This window comes from Mustela erminea, chromosome 14, assembly GCF_009829155.1.
Source record: "Mustela erminea isolate mMusErm1 chromosome 14, mMusErm1.Pri, whole genome shotgun sequence".
Taxonomy (NCBI): Eukaryota; Metazoa; Chordata; class Mammalia; order Carnivora; family Mustelidae; genus Mustela; species Mustela erminea.
Window position 1 is genome coordinate 76630042 of NC_045627.1, and position 12700 is coordinate 76642741.

The window sequence follows — 12700 nt, forward strand, 5'->3', positions numbered from 1 at the left end:
AGGGCTTACGCTAAGAACTTTTTAACACTCCTTTCACTATTTATTTCTATAAAGTAAATCCTTGTTTATATAAGTTGATTCCTTCATTCATTCAACCAAGATATAAATAGGGGGCTGAGATAAAGATCAGAACAATCAGTAGGTAGGTTTAAATTGATTTAGCATTAAAGGAACAGTAGGAGTTAATCACAGAGAGAGCAAGGAAAAGATTATTTTAGACAAGGGTGCGTATACAAAAGTTCTGTATTTGGGGGGGTGGCGGGGGAGGGAGGAGGGATTGACCAGTTCAAGGACTAGGACACCAACCACTGTCAGCCTGAGCAGACCAGAGTGAACTTGAATGATCACACTTCAAGATGGACAGGTAAGCAGGGACCAGTTAAAAAACCTGAAATTTGATTTTTAAACTAAATGTAATGAAAGACCACTTAAAGATGTTAAGTAGGGTAGTGAAATAAGTCAATCAGAGAAAGACAACTATCATATGATCTCCCTGATATGAGGAAGTGGAGATGCAATGTGGGGGGTTTGGGGGGTAGGAAAAGAATAAATGAAACAAGATGGGATCGGGTGGGAGACAAACCATCAGGGACTCTTAGTGTCACAAAACAAACTGAGGGTGACCAGGGGGAGGGGGGTCGGGGGGGGGGTTATGGACATTGGGGAGGGTATGTGCAATGGTGAGTGCTGTGACGTGTGTAAGCCTGGCATTTCACAGACCTGTACCCCGGGGTTAATAACACATTATATATTTATTTAAAAAAAATGATTTTAAGCAGGGAAACGGTTACAGTTCATGACTTGCTGCTGCTATCTGGACATGGACCCGGGGGAGGGGTGGAGAACTGAAGTTCAGAGATCAGTAGGAGGCCATTACAGGTTTTGAGCTGAGAGATGGTAGCAGCCCCAGATGTGATGGCAGTAGAATTGAGGGATAAAAACAAGAGCCAAAAGATATTTTACAAGCGGAATTGACAGGATTTGCTGCTGGATACGACAGGAGGATGGATGGGGAAGTACCGTGGATAATGTCTGAGTCCTCAAGAAGATCGCGGCTCCTTTTACTGAAATGGAGGCTGTTGGGATGGAGAAAAGAAGGGAAAGATTTGTGGAATTCAGTCTGGAACTTCACTTTGGCCATGAGTTTGAGATGTCGGTGAGACATTGCGGACAAGTTTAAATAAATGGCTTGATGTTTGGTTTCAAACCTTTGACTGGAGGTCTGGGTTGCAGACACAAATCTGAAATCGATCAGCATAATGGTAGTATTTAAATACATGGAAATTGGTGACATTATTTTTTGAAGGTAGGGTATGAAAGGGAGAAGAGAGGGTCCAGGACTGACTCCCGAGGAAAGCTAACATGTAGCCATGGGATAGAGGAAAAGCCGGCAAAGGAGAAGATAGAAAAACTGAGATGGGAGGAAAATGAGGAATAGTGGCATTGAGTAAACAAGAGAAAAGAGAATTCTGTGAAGGGAAACACTGTCACATATTTGCAGGCAGCGTGAGGGTAAATGTTTAACAAATGGCTATGGCCGGGCACAGCTCTCATCTGCGGCATTTGCTGATTTCTGTAAATGCTCTCATCATGGTGAATTTCAAGGTACCAACATGTCTTCACAGAACTTGGATGTTGCAAAAAGCCACACATAATTAGCTGTCAGGCACAATTACTCTTGGACTCCAGGACAACACTGCTGCTGAGAGGGAGCACAAGATGAACACAGGAAAATGTGCACTGAATTTCACAAAATGAAGGTCATTAGTGACCTTAATAAGGGTTGTTTTCAGACTCTAGGGCAGAAGTGAGTTTGAAGTGGGTAGAGGAGTGCAATGAAGGTAAGAAATAAAGACAGTGCATGACTTTGGTAAAGAAACAAATGACAGGGGCACCAGGGTGGCTCAGAGGGTTAAGCCTCTGCCTTTGGCTCAGGTCATGATCTGAGGGTTCTGGGATCAAGCCACCATCTGAGCCATCTGAGGGGTCTGGGCTCTCTGCTCAGCAGGGAGTCTGCTTCCCCCTCTCCCTCTGCCTGCCTCTCTGCCTACTTGTGATCTCTCTCTCTCTGTCAAATAAATAAATAAAATCTTTAAAAAAAAAAAAAAAAGAAAGAAAAAGAAATGAATGGCAGCTAAAGGAAGAAGAGGAGTCAAGTTAAAAAAAAAGTTAAACTCAATGAGATTAAGATTTTTGTCCTGAAAATGCATCAAGTACGTGTAAATGGAAGAGATGGGATTTTAACCTGGCTTTGTTTGTCTCCAAAGCTTATGCCTTATTTAGAGCTACCTGGACTTTAGAGCAAAAAAAATTGTGTAAACTCTCTAAATATGGGATTATAGATGATTTTTAAAATACTTTCCTGTATTTTTCCAATCTTTTCATTAACAGAATAAATTACTCTCACAATCATAAAAATACTTACAAAACTATAATGAATTTTATATTTGCGGAGTAACTACTGAGATACAGCAGAGTATATGGAAACCATTGGCTAGTCAAATTCAGTGTAAATAACTCATGACCGAACAGTGCCACCTAGTGCAAAGCTTACTTCCCTGATAAATATTTACACTTTAATTCCATTTTATAGCTTATAAATCAACACATATTGAAATGTCTGTGAACTAAAATATCAAAAGGTGTGACCTTCAAAACTCATGATTTTATAGATTCTAATTCTGAAATGGTTTCACAACAATAGATATGGGAAGGGTCCGTGTCCCGTGTTTTGTGTAGTGCTAAGTCTGCTGACACAGCTCAAAAGATAACGAATAATGGTAGGAACAAGAAAGTGATGTAGCTTTCCGGCGAAAAAAATGGAACACTCTTGCATTGAAATCCAAAATAAATTATAATTATTTTTCTCTAGAATACAGTATGTAGTAATGGTATAAGTTACTTGGGAATGTGGATTTCATAAAGATGCTTTTTCCTTTGGCTTTGCAAGAAGACAGATCTCTGTGATCAGAGTAAGCACTCTTAGGACAGGTAGGGGTTGGGGCATGGATGTAGATGAAACAGGACCATTGTGGTGCCATTTTATAATTGTATATCATACCATTCATGGGCAAATACAAACTATAAGATTATGTTGTATTTTTAGATTATAATTCTAAACTACAAAAATTTTGAGTGAATATAAAATTTCAAACTAATAGAAATAGTTTTTTTAAAAGATTTATTTATTTGGGAGAGAGAGAGAGAATGCACATGAGCACGGGGGGGGGGGGGAGGGGGAACAGAAGGAGAGAGAAACATCAGCAGACTCCACATGTCCAGAGCCAGAAGTGGGGCTCCATCCCACCTCCCTGAGATATGACCTGAGCCTAAACCTAGAGATGGACATGGTTGTGTTGACTGAGCCACTCAGGTACCCCCTAGAATAGTTTTTTAAGAGCATGCATGTAATCATTTCTCTTTCTCTTTAGTGCTACATTTAATAGAATTACATTTCATTTTTTTCAAGTAGGAAAAAGAAATTGATTGCTATTTTCTAAAAAAAAAAGAGAAAAGTATATTACTTGCAAGAATATTTATAGTAATACTACTTGAACTATAGAGTATGGTTTCATGCAAAAATAAACATGCAGAAATCAGTAGCTATCTTAAACACCAGAAGTAGTGGGTTAGAAAATATAAGGGGAAAAGATCCTATTTACAGTACTGTGAAAATCTTCCAAATTCTCGAAATATCATTAGAAGTATAAAAGTCACTGTAGCCTATTAGGATTGAACCACATGGGCGTTTAAATCCGTTTGATGGTGAGTTGTGGGAAAGTTGAGGACGGACTTATATTTAGTTTTGAGCACCTTCAAAATTTATCTTTCTTTGATGAAAACTTACTTTATATGAAAAATAGTCCTTTTTTTAACTTAAAAAATAGCCTTATTTGTAGATGGGTAGATAATACAGCATTACACTGGGATTCGCCAAACGGCTCCCATGAAATTATTTGATCAGACTGCCACCTACAGGGCACAAGGAAAGCAGAGCGGCGTTAAAACACCACCTACCTCGTCTCAAGCTCGGGATTAAGAAAAATGATAGGGTCGCCAGATAAATCCAGAACTCTCACTTAAGGTTGCTTTCAGTTAATTTTCAATACTTTTGTGGTATAAGTATGTCCCAAATATTCCCTGTGACATATCGATACTGAACATTTTTTCATTGTTTACCTGAAATTCAAATTTAACTGGGCATATACAGTTTTATTTGCTAAATCTGGCAACCTTTAAAAATAAAGATAATAATGTTGACCACACTCTGCTGAGTAAAACCTTTCACTGACCTCAGGGGAAGGTAGAAGCATCTTAACACAGTGCGTAAGAACCTTCACGTCTCTGCTCCCATCCGGTTCCTCTCTCTTTAGTACCAGCTTCCCGTCAACATTAAAATCTTTCCTTTGTTTAGGTACTTTGCTTGGCCTAGAATATACAGTTCCCTGGTTTGCTGTCTTTTAATATTGCTTATGATAATTTTATTATGTAATCACACCTTGCCTCAGGACTTACTAAGTGAACGTCAAATTATCACAGCAAATTATAATTAAATAATACATTACTTCAAGACAAAAACCAATGAGAACACGTAACTTACATAAAAACATTACCTTGGAAAGGCACACTGGAAAATGTTTTATCTCCTGAGAATTTTTGTGTTCTTATTTAAATGCTAATGAAACAAAAGTCCTGTTGAACTTAAATTGTATGTTTGTGTGTATCTGGCTATGCAACTTGCAGGGTCCTGGGTGACATAAAAATGTGGAGCCTCTTGTTCAAAAATTGCTAAGAATTTCAATATGGTAATAGCGTCATATTAACCCCAGGCAAGGGACCCTTGTAAGAGCAGGGCTCTGAGCGCTGCGGTCACCTGCTCTGTATACATTTTCGCCCTCAACTGAACATATTTAGAATTGAAATTTCTCTAAAGGAAATTCTTTTTGCTTAAACTAGAAGGATATGAATAATTTAAGATTCATGATGTTTCAAAGATCTTCTTAAATGGACCTACGAGACAATCAAGAAGAAAATTAAGCTGATAAGAATGTGGACTTTGCAGGTGCACCTGGCTGGTTCAGGCCATGAAGTGTGCAGCTTTTGATCTCAAGGTCATGAGTTCGAGCCCCTTGCTGGGTATAGAAACTACTTAAAAAAATAAAATCTTTTAAAAAGGAAGAATGTACACTTTGCAATCAATTCAAGGCTTATTTTCACGGCTGCCTGGTGGATTTATTGGTTGGTTTTCGGGATCCACAAACTCCCCCTAATTATAATCAAAATTGTGTGTGTGCTTGTGTATGTGTGTATGCGTGTGTGTGTGTGTTTACATGTGCATTTTTTAGGGGAGAGCTTTCATCCAATTCTCAAAGGGATCAATAACCCAAAAAGACTTAAGAACCACTGTTCTATGAAATTATTGCTCTTTATTTCGATGTTATCTCTAGCTAGCCATGTTTTACTTAAAGAAATGTCTGGTTAAAAAAAAAAACAACTTTAAACAAAAGGGTTAGGGCAAATTTTTAAAACAATGTTTATTTTAAAACATAGAAAAGAAATATATAAAGAAAAATATAAGGAATAAACAAATAGATCAGGATCCCAGTCAGAGAAATCTGCAAGGATCTACATTAAACCCTTACATCTTAGCTGCTACCATCAGAAAACGTTAAAGGTAGTAAAATTGATCTTTAATTGCAATATTTATTATGTAATAGTATGTAATACTTATTGAACACTTATCATGTCTCGGGCACTGTTCCAATTACCAACTCACTCCATTCTCTTACCAACTTTATACGCCCCCTTGCAGAAATGAGGAATCGAGCAAACAGAGGTTAAGAGCCGACACACAATGGATAGTGGTAACAGGTCTTGAATTGGTCACAAAGTCAATATTCTTTATAAGCTTCATCTTTTCCTCATTATTTAGTAGGTCCACTTAGCAAGATGTCAATACTTCGTAGAACTTTCAGTTAGGAGGTATCAAGATTAAAGAATTAGAACACTAAAAACGTATCCTTCCAGAAAGGTTTTTCACTCGGCCTCCAGGACACAACTTCTCTGTGGGTCTCCTTATGTCTCTACCTGGCCAGTCTTTCAGTCCTTGTATGGGATTTCCCCCTTTTCCCTGTCGGAACTTGAACCTCTTCTCTCCATCTATACACCCTCCGTAGGCAAAACGAATCCAGTCCCATGACCTTAAGTGCTTCCATATGTTGATGATTTTTAAATTTGTATCTCCAGGTTGGGACACTACTTTGAACTCTAGATTCATGTATTCAGCTACCTTCTCAACCTCTTCATTTAGGGTCTAATCAACATTTCAAGCGAAGCCTGACCAAAACGAACTGCTGATGCCCTTCCTTCAAGACTCTCAGTCTCCCTCATTCAGTAAATGGAGACCCCATTCTTCAGTTAGAACAAAAACTTTGGAGCCATCTGTGTCACTTCTCCCTCCCTCACACCCCGTACCGAATCTATTGGCAAATGAGGTCAACTTAACCTTCAAAATACGTCCAGATGACTAGAAAGCAAAATTCATCGACTTTCCTAACCCAAACCACCATTATCTCTCTTACCTGGATTATGGCAAAGTTTCGGTGACGGCCAGAGTTCCCAGTGTGGAAGGATAATTGACTGGTGGGCCCATCCATCATGAGTTCACACGGAGGCCACACGTCCCACAGAGAGCTTCCAGCTTCCGGCTGGTCACGTATACTGGAGCGGGTCCATTCCTGGGAGACAAGTGTTTTGCTGGTGGATGACTTTGGCTCAAGGACTCTCTGTTGGCCTTACCACACTTTCATAGAATGACACTGTAGTTTCAGAACGCCCCATCAGACCTTCCTGCCCCTGTTCCGGCCCTTACCTGGGTAAGACCTACACTGCAATCTGAAGGCTCTTAACATCGCTTCTGGCCCTTTCCATGGGTCCTCCCAGCTGTTCCTTTTAATGATTCCCTCACACATCTCGTGCCAACATGGCTTCTCAGAGGACTCAGACTAACACGGTTTGTTCATCGGCCTTCCTGCTTCCACAATTACACTCTTACAGTCCATTTACGCAGCAGCCAGAAGGGATCAGGTGAAGACCAACCTCTTCACCTCTGGCTCTGGGCTCTACAAGATCTGGTCCTTGCTCTACCCATAGATCTCATCTCCTTTCTGCTGACTCTGCTTCGGCCACACGAATCTCCTGGCTATTCTTAGACCTTTAGGTATGGTTTGCTTTCCTGTGCACTCGTCTTTCTCTGTGGAATGCTTGTCCCCCAGACATGTACATATTTTTATCCTTTTCCTTGTTCAGGTCTGTCACTCTCTATCCTCTTATCCTGGTTTATTTTTTCTTCATAGCATTAATCATCATTTGGCATATTATATATCTACTCTGGTTACTTGCTTATCGACTCCCTCTCCCCACTACAACACGAGCGCCATGAAAACAGAGGCTCTGTGTTCACTCCCATATCCCCAACACAAATAAAAGTGTCTGGCACATAAGTACTTAATAAATTTTGTTGAATGAAATATATATATATATATAGGCAGGCAGGGGCAGAGGGAGAGGGAGAGAATCTTAAGCACACTCCACACCCAGTGTGGAGCCTGACATGTGGCTTGATCACAACCCTAAGATCATGACCTGAGCAGAAATCAAGAGTCAGAGGCTTAATTGACTCAGCCATCCAGGCACTCTCGAATAATAAATTCTTACTAAAAATCACATATAGGGTCATAAAAATCAAAGGAATTTACAAAGCATAGGTTTGATCAGTAACATCAGAGTTTTCTGAAGAATGAGGACACAACTAGAAAAATTAGTACCATAAGAAATTAAGGACACACATTTTTGTCACTATCATTTTTTAAAAAATGCTATTTTTTTTAAAAAACAAAATTCACATTTATCACTAATCTATTTAATATAAAATATGAAGTAGTATTTTATTGCAATCAAGCTCAAGTCACACTTGATTAGCTGGATTATAACCAGGAAAGTGCTAAAATATCAAGGGAGTAAAAGCTGTCTTTCTATGACTTTGAGAGAGTAAGTGATACCAGGGAATAGTTAGAAATCTATTTTTTTCAAGCATAGAGAGAAAAATATATAGGAAAACACTCAAGAATCTCCCTAGTGCTGGGAATATATGACAGCAAATTAACTTACTGACTGTAATGGGAAGTAATTGGAAATATATCTGAATTTCTGTGAGATTTAATGAAACCGGAGTCTTGAACACACTTGAGATTAATTTTTCCAAAAAATCTATGTTGTCATGACACTCAAACCTACTTTTCTACTTTTTCCCTTTTCCTCTACTCTTCTAGCTATATTCTTAAAGAAGGAAAAATAAAATCAAAACATTATTTAATCTCACTTAGAAAATCTGAGTCCCAAATGGTAAGTCAGTGGGTCCCACAAAATTTCTCTGACATGGTAGTTATGTGCATCCAAATGGCAGACTCTCTGGCATGGAAATAGAAGCCACAAAGTGCCTTTTTGGCCACCTGCCCTTTCTGAATATTACACTTAGAGACAACAGAAGAAAATGCAGATACTACATCCTGTCATTGATTCACTGTCCAGGAAATCAGAATTACTGAAGTGTTTAAATGACACAACTACTACTGGGAGTCTATGTGATCTTTGTCAAGTGACTAAAAGAAGCCAAGCAGAAATTACATTTCTGGTTTACCATTCAGCTATTGTATGCACTTGAATTAGTCCTCTTGATACTTCCGGAAATTATGGCAAAAATATGTAAGCATGTTTTAGAAATGCTTATGTATTATTATGGGGCAAAGAAAATATTTACCTTATTAAATTTTATTCTGCATCCCCTGAGGAAGTGTGGTCCAGTTTTCTTTTCTTTTCTCTTTTCTTCTCTTCCCTTTTCTTTCTTTCTTTCTTTCCTTCTTTTGCTGGTGAAAAGGCAAAACTGTGATCCGTTGAACTATTTTAGGTAGTGCATGTGTGTTCAGTACAAAAGAATCCAAGATATATCAGAATATAGCATGATTTAACAGAATATTGAGTTGAGAGTCTACAGCCCTCTGTTCTCATTTTAAGCTGGACACGAGCTATCTGACTATGAGTAAGTTACAAAAAGTCTCAGAATTATTGACCTGTTGTTAACAAATCCCAATGAACATGTATTCTCTTCAAGGTTCTGGGAGTGGGTTCAGGGCTGGCTTAACTGCTTCTGGCTCAGGGATTCACATGAGCTTGCGACAGCTAGAGCTGCAGTCATCGGACTCACCTGGGGCTTGAGGCTCTGCTTCTAGGTTTACTTGCACGTCCAATGGCACAAGGCTCCAGGTCCTCGCTAGGTGGGCTCCTCCACAGGCTTGCTCACGAGGTGGCAGCTGACTTCCTCCAAAGGGTGTGACCCAAGAGTGAGAAAGTAATGAGGCAGGTGCTGTGATATCCATGATCACTTCTTCAGAAACAATTACCATCAGTTCTGCTGTATCCTACCACTCACGTAAGCTGACCTTGATGCACCATGGGAGAGGGGTGACACAAGGCTATGAACAGCAGAAGATGGGAATCACTGGGGAACATCTTGAAGGCTGCCTATCACATTCTCTGACCTCCTTTTCCTGATCGATAGTGAGCTTTTTTATACTACATGACCTTGGAGGTTAGTGACCTCCTCTCTCCCAGGTGCTGCTTCCAGACCTTGGTTTTCACTCTCATGTAGAAAATCCTATTCCTATTACTCGGCCATCAGAAAGAACAAAATCTTGCCATTTGCAATGACATAAATGGAACTAGAGGGTATTATGCTAAGCTAAGTCAGTCAGAGAAAAACAAATACTATATGATGTCACTCATCTGTGGAATTTAAGAAACAAAACAGATGAACATAGGGGAAGAGGAGGAAAAATAAAATGGGATAAGTCAGAGAGGGAGGCAAATCATAAGAGACTCAACTACAGGAAACAAACTGAGGGTTGCTGGAGGGGAGGTAGGTGGGGGGTGGGGTAATTGGGTGATGGCATTACGGACGGCACTTGATGTAATGAACACTTGGTATTCCATGCAACTGATGAGTCGCTACATTCGCTAAATTCTATCCCTGAAACTAATAATAAAATAAAATAAAAAAAGAAGAAAATCCTATTCCTCTTAGCTGTAAGCCATACGGTTATACCTTTCTCCACCCATCCATGTCGCTGTCATTTCTAGACTTCCTGGTCACCGTCCTTCATCTCTGTAACTTAGCACCTGACCTACAGTTGTCCTTTTCACTCCAAGTCCTGTCATTATTCTAAGACTTCCATGTCCTCATGGGTGACTCATCCGTTATCATGGCCTTCAAGTTCCTTAACCTCCCCATCTCCAATGCCCTTCTCAGCCACCTCACTTCAGAGCCCATTCCCTACGATCTCCCTGAATTTGTCATCACCAAAACTTCAACTCTGTAAACCATAAATGTAATCACTTTACTCTCTTGCTATAACTTCCCGTTTTTCTGATCCTCTCATCAACCGTCCCAAGATGGGTCCCCCAGATCTGAATGGAACTTCCAGGAAATGGTCAAATCTACTTTCTCTGCATCCGATCTCTCGTCTTCACTTCATATTGGATCTTAGAGGCCATCACTTGAAGAACCACTCTCTGGAAAGACTCCTCACCTCCTTTGTCTCATGGTCTTTCTTTCACATGTGCTCCTTTACATAATAATATACTATGATATACTACACTATGTAAAGTGTATAGTCTCATACACTATACCACGCATGGTATTTATATGTGAGATGGATAATGCTACAGAGGCTATTAATACTTGAATATAGGGTTGTTTGTTTTTTTTTTTAATTTTAGCCCAGTGGAACCTATTCCAGACCTCTGACTTCAGAAGAGTAAGATAATACTTTTTATTGTTTTAAGCTACAAAGTTTGTAGTAAATTCTTAAAGCAGGAATGAGACGCTTGTACACTAATTTCAGACCCTAAAGTCTCTCTTTTTTTTTTTTTTAAAACAAAATGATTTTATCATTACCCAGTTTCTGTGTAATGGGGCCAGGAGTTGGTATAGTTTAGATCGGTCCTCTGCTCAGGGTTTTATGGACTGCAGTCCAGGCATGGGCCTAGCGTTGCTTTCTTGCTGGTTATAGTCAGGGGCTGCTCTTAGCTCCTAGAGGCCCCCAAAGATTTTTGCCATGTGACCGTCTCGCAAATGGCTATTTGATTCTTCAAGGCTAGCATGAGAATCACTTTGACCTCCAAGAGCTGCTTTTATTTATTTTTTCATCATGATACATCCACTCTTTAATCCCCATCACTATTTCTCCCACCCCCAACACACACCTCTCCTCTGGTAATCATCAGTTTGCTCTCTGTTATGAGACACAGGCCAGGATGATTGATGTTACTATCCTTTGCCGGCACCTCTGCCTCGTCCCAGGCTCTGTATCTTGATGAGCTCCGGGCTCATTTCTTCAGCCTCTTCCCTACCTTATCTACATCCATCCCCTGGGTGGTTGCACCCAGCTTCATGCACTGAAATCCTCAGGTAAGCCTTGACCTCCCCACTGCACTCGACGCTGGTATATCTAATTGCCTGTTCAGCATCTCCACTTGGGTGTCTCCTCGACATCTTATAGACTGAAAGCAGAACGCTTGAGTCCCCTCCCCCCGAAAGTTCACTTCTCCCTGAGTATTTTCTGAATTTAAAAATGACACCATCATTGCAGTCATTCGGGCCAAAAGCCTGGTGTCTTCCTTGATCTCGCTCTTCCTTCATTCATATCCAATTTTTCAGCAAATCTTGTCCGCTTTACCTGTGAAATGTATCCCGAGTCCAACTATTCTCCACACTTCTTCCACCAACAAGTCGCCATTGCCTCCTACTGGAAAAACACGAGCCTCGCACCTGGACTCCCTGCTTCTATTCTTGCTTCCCCCATAGTTGATTTTCCACATAGCTGCAGTCAGAGTGATATCTAAAAATGTAAACGGAACATTTCTGTTCAAAACCGTCAAAGAGTTTCCAGTTTCACTCAAAATAAAATCCCAAATCCCTATGCCTTTGCCCTGTGGTAAGATCTTGGTCTGAGACAACCGTAACCTGGAATTTTTATGGAGGACTGTGGCAGGGAACAGTACTAGACATCGTGCAATATATGGGATGTTCCCATAAAAGGAAGACTTGTCTCTTATTCTATAGGATTCTTGAATTTCTGGCTGGATATGCAGGTGAAAAGCCTATTTACTATTAGCTGAGGATTTAATATGTAACCCAATGTCCAGGAAAGCACTACTCTGTAAATCAAGTGGAAGTGGCACTTTGTTTTGCTTGGAACATTACCAGCAACTGCTCACCACTTTGGAGAATCACATTGTTCTTGGCAATACCATTGGCTATTTGCATCATCGTATAACACACCTGAGCATATTTATAGTTATCATCTTTATGCTGATTCCACGTGTAGATATAAGCGTCTTTTACCCTCCTGTATTGTAATTGAGTCTCTGCATGTATATGTTAAGACACACATAATTCTGTAATTTTGGTCCAAATCCATCCTCCTCAACTCCACTTTCTGGTGTAGGTCTAGAAAAGGGCAACTGTATTTCCCTTTACCAGGTAACGCTGTGCCCACTTCTGCCAGCAGAGGGTGCTAGAGGGAAGGTATTAGGCAGGAGAAGAAAAGCCCCTCTTCAGTCCTTTGTGATTCCTGCCTTTGTG

General features: G+C 40.1%; 1 long non-coding RNA gene across 1 annotated transcript; it reads right to left on the reverse strand.

Annotated features, from left to right (window-relative positions):
• Nucleotides 1–5115: 5115 nt before the first annotated feature.
• On the reverse strand, nucleotides 5116–8855 carry LOC116573612. The gene is made up of 3 exons (XR_004278889.1): nucleotides 8819–8855; nucleotides 6582–6737; nucleotides 5116–5968 (listed from the first exon to the last, which is right to left on the reverse strand). It is a non-coding gene; the product is annotated as an uncharacterized LOC116573612 (long non-coding RNA).
• Nucleotides 8856–12700: the final 3845 nt, after the last annotated feature.